Source organism: Ammospiza caudacuta, chromosome 3, assembly GCF_027887145.1.
Source record: "Ammospiza caudacuta isolate bAmmCau1 chromosome 3, bAmmCau1.pri, whole genome shotgun sequence".
Lineage (NCBI taxonomy): Eukaryota > Metazoa > Chordata > Aves > Passeriformes > Passerellidae > Ammospiza > Ammospiza caudacuta.
In genome coordinates, this window is record NC_080595.1 from 16,345,570 (window position 1) to 16,356,258 (window position 10,689).

Genomic DNA, 10,689 nt, shown 5'->3' on the forward strand with positions numbered 1-10,689 from the left:
GCTGTTTGAAGAGTGATACAGAATGGAAAATATTTATAGTCACTGTTTATACAGGCTTTGCTTTAACCACTTTGCTCCAAGATGTTTTCAAGAGCAACATCCTCATTTCAGTACCACTCTTTTTTTTTTTTTCTTTTTTTTTTTTTCCTTTTTCTGTCTAAAGGTGCAGGGCAGCATCCTGCACTCTTTGCATAAGCACAAGCCCTGCTGACGTCAATGGGAGTTTTTCCGGGGCGAGGGCTGAGCGCCTTGGCCCGCTGCTGTAAACACATTGGGACTCTCTCTTTTAATGGATGGTATTTAGATTCTGTGTGGGGCTTGTTTAACAGGCACGTTTTCCAGAGTCCTCAAACATTGTGGGGCACACAAGACACATTGTCTTTTTGTCAAAGCAGCATGAGGGCAGGAGAGAAGCACTGAGCTATCACAGGCAGTTTTTGCCTTCCACTCACTGCTCCCTGATCCCCACCTCTCTTTTCCTGGGAGATCAATAACAGCAAAAGTCAGAGGGTGTCATGGGGCAGGATTTCAAAAAAGTACAAGTGGAATTAATAAGAATAACATTCTCCAGAGGCATTAATATTTTTTTGCCTGTAAGTTTCAGAGCTGAAGTACAGTTGTCTGCTCCCTTGGAGAGAAGAAGGGTTAGCACCCACAGCCCTTGCCTGTCACTGGGCTCATTGCTGCCAGCCATCCCAATGACATGGGTATATAGTAGGGTGTATATAGTCCTTGGTGAGTGCATGTCTGTTTATGCTACAAACAAAGCCAGAACCACACATTGCCTTTAATCTTAGCCATCTTTCCATCAATATCTTATTTCTTGCCCCAAATAAATGACTGATATTGCAGTGCCTGGTAACACGGGCACTGCAATTTTCTGTATCCTCCCCAAGTATATTCACCCCCATCCTGGCAGGTATTAACAGTTTGCAATTAACTCTTTCCGATATACTAAGAAATGGGAAATCCAGGATATCTGGTTCCTGAATTTTGGATGTTCCCCTCTCTGTGTCCTCCACTTAGGATGGACAAATGAGTCTTCTTCTAATGACACAGCCCCAGTGCACACACAGTCCCCAAGCATCCCCAGACCTATGGCATGGCAGCCACTGGGTCTGCAGGTTAATGCATGTGTAAGTGCATTTCTTTTTTTTTCCATGTCCTTGTCTAAACTTAAAAAGCTCTAATGCTGCTTTTAAACAAAGCAGCGATTATATACTTTGCCTCGACAACCTTTCCTTTTTTTTATTAGGGGACACCCTCCCCCCTCCTCAAAAAATGCTTCCATAAAAACAATAGGCAAGGCCATAATTTAAAGAGAGAAAAATGTGATTATATAACACATCCTGCAGTAATCAATTTTACCTCCAATATCTGCTTTTGTTTTCAAAATGCTAAATAAACAATACATAATGCATCCCTCATCAGCCAAAACCATGAGGGCTCTGTGCTCAAATAACAGGAAACATATTCAATTTTCCTAACAGAAGACAGTTCATTAAGCTGTGCCACATCAAATAAAACTTTAATTTCTCCAGCATCAGAGTCGCAATGAAAGCAATTGAGGAAGATGAGCCATATGGTACTTCTATCAGCAAACACATATTGCTCATTCCCCCAAAGTTTTCTAATTCTGCTCCCCAGACCTGTGTAATATAGATAATGTGCTCTGAGCGCAGCAACCATGAGCTATCTGGTGTACACTTCTAATACTGTATTTAATGGGAAATAATGAATCATAAAAGCCTGCAGAAGACGGCTTTTGCTAACCTAAATCTCAGCTGTAATTTCATTGTTCTGTGCCTAAGATGCTGTTTGCCCTTTTCAAACAGCAGCAGTTGAACATAATTATGCTGCTACAAACCTGGGCTGCAAAAAGAAAGCCTTCCTAATAGAACCAAGTTTTTATTAACTCTTGAAATCCTGAGCTTGGGGCAACTGCAAGCAGACAGCTGCTTGTCAGGTTTTAGGGTTCATTAAAGCACACGTACACGTATATCTTGATTTCCAGTGCGCAGCCCCACAAATTAAATTGATGATTCCCATATCGGGCCAAAAATGCAACAGGAGAAGGCTATGAAAAATTAGGAAATCTTCTTGACATCGGGAAATCCGACACTTGTCTGCTCTAACATCTGTAAGTGCCAAAGAAAGAGGGGGATTTTTTTTCCTTAAAGGTAAGTCTATTTTTCTTCTTCTTGCCCGATATAAAAATTGTGGTTAGTGCCTGGAGTAAAGGGCCCTCTAAACTTTATAGTGTTTACCCTCCATTTATAATTCCATAATTATCTATTTAATGATATCATAAGGTTAAAAGTTAAACAGCACTGTATTTTCTCTATTTTCTCCTCTGCCTTTTAGAAAGGCAGGTTTGCCTATCTCCAAGGGACGATCGGTCAGGGTTGTTTTCTGAAGAAGAAGCCTATAGGTAAAGAGGCATCCATATGCTCACGCAGGAAGATTCATAAAGGCAAGGACAGGAACATAAAGGTATTATTTTGACATGATGGCCCCTGGAAAATGTCTTTGACTCATCCCAAGTAAGTGTCTTTCTTTCCTTCCTCCACCCTCTCCCCCTTCCCTCAAAATACGGGGCTAGTTTAAGACATTTTCTAGATATGCTACTTATACACATTGAAAACATATTTTAGTGACTGTGTTTGTTTTGGCAATATATAAACCAACACCCCCCCCCCCCAATTAAATTAAAAAGAGCAACTTTTTAAAGTTAGAGATTGCCTTTTAAAAGCTTATTAAAATCAGCATGTTAGATGTCTGTCTTTGAATTAGCTCCGAGGCTTGATTGCTTTCATTAAAGCTGCCTGTTTGGGTGCTGCTTGGTGAATGTTCAAGCCTGGATTTTTTCCCCTCTTCTCCCACATTCCCCCCGGCTGCTTCTTACTACTTGTCAACTTGGATTTTCCCTCCAAATTTGAAAGCAAAACTTGGGTTATTATTTTTTTCTTTTTTGAGTAGCAACAGCCACCCCCACCCTGTCTTCCCCCTTGCAAAATACCATGACCAAAACCACCAGCAACCCAAGTCAGAGACAGACCAACAGGTAATATATATACTAAATATATATATATTAAAAAATAGCTTAAAAAAGACACACCCAAAACATCCACCATGACCAAACTGACACCCCCAAAAAACCCACCCCAAGCCACCAAAAAACTCCGAGCTATCACATTGCTCATAGCCCATGAATGCCTTAAAAACAAATGTTTAAACAGGTTTTCTTTTTTTTTTTTGAAGCAGCAGAAAACCTCTGCATGCTCCAATGGGTTACAATAACAATGCTCTATTGCAATGTAAAACAAGCTGGAGGAGAAAAAGGTGCTTTTTGTTACCATTTTATCAAAGCTGTTCATCTTCTAGCTGCAGGCAGCATTTTGCTGGAATTGCAGATATTTCTCTGTCCGGGCTCCTTTGTTTGTGCATCTCATTTGCATATATTTATCTCCAGCTGAGGGTGCTTTCAGCTCATTAAGGCCTCCCCTCACATTATTTCATAAGCCAGCTGCTAGGAGGGATTTTACCTGTGGTGACTGAGAAAAGAGGGGTGAAAAAACCAAATTCTTCATTTAAAAAAAGAAAAGGAAAACAAAAAAACCAACAACCAAGGAAATCTTCTGACTCTCTTCCCCTATAAATGGGCACCATTTGTGTTAAACAGCCTCTTGTCATGATAGATGCCTCCTGGGGTCAGGGGGGAAAGTTGATTTGAAGGTCAGCAGTAAAACAACAGACAAACCAGACGCCAAACTGGTTCTTTAGCTGTCGGTGGGAGCAGTGGTACAACCAGGTCTTGAACCTTTTTCAACCTCTAATAAAACAGGGGAAGAATCTGAAGTGGAGCAACCAGGCCCCAGAGGAAAAAAAAAACAACCCACAAATAATATCAATATCGAGCAGCAACGGGAAACAACGGGGCAGCTCTCAGCGTTACGGGCACTCTGCTATTGTTTCAAGAGCTGGGGAATTAATTCCACTTATTTATTTAAGGCGTGTCAACTCGCTGCCTAAACCTGTTTCGGTGTCAAGATGAATAAAACTTTTATGGCTCATAAAATAGAGCCATTCATCTCCATGGTCTTTGTGGTGCCTGTGTTGTTGGGGCTTTTTTTTTCCCCCTTTCCGCCTGGTAGGCTGAGCTGGGCCAAAATCTCTGTGTCTCATTGCTACCAACTCACTCTTAGGAGAAAAGAAAATTTAGACAGGGCATCTCAACCTAAATTTCTGGGTTTGATTAGAAATTGTAAATGTTAATTCATCATAGTCATGTGCAAACCCCCATCTCCTCTATTTCCCCAGCCTAAAACCTACAATGAATTTACATCATCTATATGGAGCTTTGGACCAACAGGTAATAAAATACAATAAAGCTTGCTTTTTATCAGGACACACACACAAAAAAATCCCATTAATTATGGTTCATGACTACTCTAAACCAAATGTTCAAATAGTAGTTGGAAATGATGCATAAAATCTCAGCATGTTCTGATAGGTTATAGAGTCAGTGGTTTATTGCAATGTAAAACAAGCCACAGGAAGAGAGGGTGGTTTTGTTTACCATTTTCATCAAAGCTGTTCATCATGTTGATATACTTATGCTATATTGTGACCCTTACATACATTGCGTTTCATATATTTATTTTCCAGGTTGTTGCCACTTTTGCTGCCTTTGCCTCTGAGAAGTTGAGTAAATCCTCCGGCCCTTTCAAATATTTTCTCATCTGCACTGAAGTTTTACTGACAAAGCAACTGATAGATACGGACCTCAGAAATATTTATTATCAATGAGTAAAGTTTTTTTTTTTTTTTTACTTAATCTGAGGCAATTAGTTCCTGAATAAACACAGACTAAGTAATCTACCTCCTCAAAAGATAATCAGACTTGAAAAGCGCTGTTTGGTCCTACCCAAGAAAAGCACAACTTGATTAAAATGCTTTGGAGGTTCACTTTCATTTCTTCCCTTTTGCTCCAGAAAACATTTTATAACATCCCAATAACTTTTATTTTCTTCCCATGCCAAACCTGGGGCCTCTGTTAGTTGTTGCTGTCCTTTTTCCCCACCTTCCCTAAATCTTTAACACTGCTTCTCATTTTTCTTTGCCCCTAATCTAATCACTAATTCCTTGGCTTGGCCAAATAGTTAAAAATGTTAAGTGCTGCTCACAATTCCTGCTGCCTCCCCCATGTATCTGTCTCTGTTTATGGAACAGGCCCTGGTTTCCTCCTGCTCTTGTTCAGCTGTAGGTCTGCAGGTCAGGAGACTGTAAATACACACAGTGCTGCCCCAACCCATAAATCTGAGCAAAGGGCAGCCTTATATATTCAGATAAGGGATGTAAGGGGAAGGGGGGGGTGGGGGGGTGGGGTGTGCAGGAATCAAAAAAAAATGCAAGAAAAGAACGAGGAGATTCTGTGGTGAACGAGGTTCTTTGCCAGACCCCAAATCCAAGCTGCATGCCCTGCTACCTTGCAGGACATTCCAGCCAGAGACAAATCTGAAATATTCACCCTTCTTCCCACCCTGCCTGTTTATACATAAATCATTACAAAAAGCATTTTATTACCTTTGGGGCAAAGAAATTAAACACAAGATTTCAATGGCTTTCTCTCCTCCAGATCTTTGTTGGTCTATTTCCTGTCCTTCTCTCCCTGCCTGCCCCCCCATTTTATTTCCTGCACCTCTGAAGCTTTCAAGGGAACAGTCCCCCTGTTATTGCTTCTCAGTTCCAAGGTCTTAGAATAAATAACATTGTTATTACTCACTTCACCAATTTCCAAGAAGAAATATTGCTGCAGCAAATGCAAGCAGCACTAATATTTGCAAAGTGATAAATGGATTGTTACATACCTTCCCGTCTGTGTGGCCTCCAGCCATCCTCCGGCCAGCTACATCCCTCCTCGGGGTGGGAAGGAGCCTGCCTTTGAACTTAGCAGGGTCCAGACACTTAGTGCCTTGCACCAGAGCCTGCCCCAAGCCCCCTCCCTCACTCTCTGATGGAGAGATAATTTTTAATGGACCATGCCAGAGATGGTACTGGGACTGGGGGAGAGCAGGAGCCATGTACCAGGACCAAGCAGCCAAATGAAGATGCTTTTGGCACACAATCAGTGTCTGGTGGGTTTTCTTGGTGTTGGGTGCTGTAGGGAGAGGGGTGAGAGACTTGGGATGTTCCCAGGAGACAACTGCTGCTCCACTGTCCTCCCCAGCTCCTGCATGCAGCTGCTCTGGTGTGGCTACCACATCCCAGATGCCACAATGAGAGCCACCTCCTCTTCTCTAGCTTCCAGTGATGTGAAAAGTAGACAAAAAAAGCCAGCAGAGAATAAAAATTATTTTCCAAGTTCCCCCTACTCTGCCCCCAAAATGTCTCCAGTGCCTGAATGGGAACTGCAGCAGATACCCAAGACACCAGGGATACAGATGCTTAGTGGGGTGAAAACTGGAAAGACATATTTCCAAACACCACCATCCACACTGCTCATAAAATTTCATTGATTCACATGAAATTTTCAGCAAACTTTCTTAACTAAAGCTGAAGTTAGGGAGATACTAAGGCAGGGAGCAGTCTCCTGGCCTCCCCATCCCAAACCCTGTTGCTCACCATGTAACTTCTGAGCTTAAAAAGAGATGGCAATTGGAAAATTCACATGGGATAAATAAAAACCAATAAAATTTTGGATTTCTTTTTTTAAGCAGCAATTTATATCTAGCTCTGAGACATGATTTGTGCTCCTTTATTTTATTAAAAAAATTCTCCAAATCAAATTATTCCTGGGCTGCAAGTCATGCTGAAAAAAGCTCCACTCTGAATTCACAGTAATCAGAAAAAAACCAGCACATTTTCCTTCAGATCCACAAAGAGTAAGTTGCTGGCATTTCTTAGACTGAGTCTGTTGCATTTCCATGCCGTGGCTTCCAGGATAGGGGAGGGTTTGGTTGGATGACTTGAATTCCTTGCTGAGATAAGTACCCCCACATTAGGTTATTCAGGCACCAAAGTTGCTGCAAAAGCTTGTTCTTCACAGGTAGGGCTAAACTAAGCTGCTCCAGAAGCATCATCCCCAGTCCACCATTGCTGGTGTGGTATTGCCTCTGTGGCTGGGGCACCACCAGAAGTGGTGAGAGCCCTCCCTGCACAGCCCCTTCCCTCTGGAGAGGCTGTCAGAGGCTGAGGAGATGCTCACACACCCGTGTGCACAGGTCTCATGCAGAGCTTAAACCCAGCAGCACCAGCATCTCTGTGGTGCCAGCTTGAGGTGTGAGGAGACGAAGAGTGAGTGCAAATGTTTCAGCAGCCCGGGGTGGAGGTGTTGGCATGGTCTGGCAGTGCTAGCATGTGAAGACCGTGCCCATGGGGATGGGGAAGGTGGGAGGTGGAAAGACCTGAGCTATTTATTAGGTTGGTTTTTCCTAAGGGATACCATGATCCACAAAAGAACGAGCAGAATTCAAGGATTGCAGGAAGAAAGTTATTCAGAAATTGCTAGCAGAGGTATGAAAGGGTCAATCAGAAAAGGGGACCAAAATATATCTGACATGTTTTCTTCCTGATCAAGGTAAATACCATCTCTCTCTTTTTTTTTTTTTTTTTTTTTTTTTTTGTAAGATGAGAAATATTAAAGGAAGGTCACAAGTTAGAGGAAAGACTAGAAATTCCTTTGGGATGGGTTCTCATGCAAAATAGATATAATTCACTAGTAACAAAAACCAGATAGTCTTTAATGTTTTTTAAAAAAAGAATTAATAGAATAATGGAATTAAAGAATCATAAGGTTGGAAAAGGCCTCCAAGACCATCTAGTCGAATCTTTACACTAATCACCCATAAGACTCTCTCATAAACATACATGCAGCTGTATGCAGCTGTAAAAGGCATGTGATTGTGCACATATATGTGGGCATGCACATATACCTATAACAAAAACTCGGCATGCATAAAATGAAATTGAAAGTGAGCTGCAAAATTATTTAGGGCAGAAAGTGATGAAAGTGGGTGAGTGCTGAGGCAGCAGTATGGTGAGGAGCTATCTCACTGCTTGGAAACACCCAGAAACCTTCTTAAACATTTATCAGCACCTTTCCTAACTTTAGGAGAAGGGGTTGGAGTGCCTCAAAAGCATGATTCTTCAGGATATTCCTGTCAGGCAGGAAACATTGTGAGAGCAGCATTGCTTGTTCTCTGTTCTCTTCCAGCCCCAGAAAGCACACAGATAAGAAGAAAAATCAAAATAATTGAATATATATATAAGACATCCACATTTGTATAAACAACAAGCTTTGAAAAGGGAAAAAAGAATCAGGTCTTAATTTTTTATGATTTCTTTTACTCAAACTAAAAAAAAAAGAAAAAGCAAAAGTCAGGCAGTTCTTATTTTATCCAGACCAGTTCATAAATCCCAAGTCATAAATCCACATGATATCCCAGGCTGCTGGATTTTGCATTTGGAGCTCTGAAAGACTGATAGCTGAAAGATTTATAAAATCCCAGGTAGCCAGAGTGCTCCCTACTGGCTCCACATCTGAGAGGTCCCTGCATCCTGCTTAGCCCAGAAAGCTGGATGTATGGGATATATTGTGTTCAAGAAGCAGCACACCCCCACCCTGCTATTTTCAGATGTGACGAAGGCTAAAAATTTGATCATGTGAGGTGGATGGGCCCTGTTTAGGGACTTTTCTGCACAGACAGCCACAAACTGGGGTTGTGGGGGCAGCCACAAACTGGGGTTGCCCAAAAACTGCTGCCACCTTCTGCAAAATTACACCATGATTTGTGTCATAGATGTATGATTTACCTTGTGTGGTAGACCCGAACATAAACAGCAGAATTGTTTCAGCTGCTTTGAATGTACGCTTGATTTTGTTTCTTGTAATATCCTTGAATAGGAGTGACTGCTCAGTAAGAACAGGGGATCATCACTAGGCCAGAAGATGATGATACTCAGAGGTGAACGTGACCAGCCCCTCAACAAAAATTGGTACCTGAGATGCCTTAGATGAAGTACATGTTGCAAACAATTCCGGTGTCAAAGCAGCCAGCTCACATTTCCCAAAGAGCGCTGCAAGATGACGATGTGAGGTTTTTCTCATCAATTCAGTGGATGTTACATGTGACCATGTGTATTGGGGTGAAGGTTCCCCAGAACAGACACTCTGAAGACTGATTTGTACTGTTTGTATACACAGGATGCTGAAAAAGTGCTTAAGCCTTCCCTCCTTTACTTTCCTTTATCCGTCCTCAATGACCTTACTGAACCTAATACTTTTCTCCAGACTTGTAATGACAGACATTTCTAATATGCTTCTGTTGAATTAATAAAAAGATTTTAAAAATCCCTCTTCTGCAGTTACAAGATTTGTTTTATAGCTGTAACTAACATCATTGTTACTGAGAAATTAAATGATTTGCTTTATGTTTCATATATTTTTATTCATGAGTCTGAATTTATTGAATATTTTCCACGAGGAAAATCCTCCTTCACCCTCCTGGAGAAGGAAGGAGGAACCAACCTGAGCTCTGCCTGTTTGAAGATTTATTAGAAGCACACTTTCCAGATAAACTTAGATAATTTTTGTTGTAGTTTGTCTGCCTCTATTAGTGAAAATTAAGCATTGCAATGGTTTACACTCCCTGTGGAACATATGTAATGGTTTATGCAATGGTTTATGCATCTCTTCCTTTGATGAGCCACCTGAAATGAGCACCTTGAGTGTCTTGGCTAGCACACTGTGGAGCTGCCTGCCTCCAGCACACTTCTTCCCCATCCAAATCCCTGCTTTCACTAGGAACAGCGCTCATTTAAGAGACCAAACTAAACCAGACCAAAGCATTTATACTAGGAATAAGTCAAACCCGCGTCTGGAGCGGTTTCTCTTGGTTATTCTTGAAATCAAAGTTTCCCCAAGGCTGTTGGTGTGCCTCAGAGGGTGTCCTCCCCTTCCCAAGCAGAACACATTTCTTTTTAAGCCTCAAACTCCTGTGGACTGTATTTTTGCCATATTACATTATTTCTTACTGCTTCCTTCCCTTTATCTCTCTTTCTGGGTTTGAGATATCCTGAGCTCATAGCTATTGAGTGCAACACCATGGGCAGGGATGGGGCTGCCTACTCTATCCACCAGGTGCACCATGACTTAATCCAGCCTGACTCTACAGGTCAGAAGGCCCTGTCCTGCTTCAGGAGGGTGAATTTACTACATCTTGTCTCTTTGGCATTTCTAACACCTTTGACAACAGCATCTGGTGGTCCACAGCCACTGATTTTGGAAGCTTTGCTTCTGTGAATATGCCCAAGTCCCCTGATTTTATAATCTTGAAGTGCTCAGATGGGCTTTGCTCATTGCTCATCAAGAAGATTGGGCTGAAATTAATCCCCTGATGGAGAAGAACTACCAGAGCAGGGTGAAGGGCAAACACTCACTTGTTTCTATTGATCATCCCCTTCACTCTGCATTACACTTGTGGTGCCTTTGGAAGCAGGAGGTTTCTTTCTCTTTCCAAACAGAGATTTGATATGTTGAACCTGATCAAATATTACGTTTTGCAGTTTCAAACGTGCAGGCCATCTTAAAGTTTCCTTTTATTAAAAGCATCTACAGAAGCTCTTTTCTTGTAATTCTTGTAAGCACTTCACTAATTAAAAATGCTATACAAGAACTAGTATTGAGCT

The 10,689-nt window shown here is 41.7% G+C and overlaps 1 long non-coding RNA gene across 1 annotated transcript; it reads left to right on the forward strand.

Annotated features, from left to right (window-relative positions):
• The first annotated feature begins 2,034 nt into the window (after positions 1-2,034).
• Positions 2,035-4,805, forward strand: LOC131556329 (uncharacterized). The gene is made up of 3 exons (XR_009274609.1): positions 2,035-2,180; positions 2,365-2,543; positions 4,669-4,805. It is a non-coding gene; the product is annotated as an uncharacterized LOC131556329 (long non-coding RNA).
• The last annotated feature ends 5,884 nt before the right edge of the window (positions 4,806-10,689 follow it).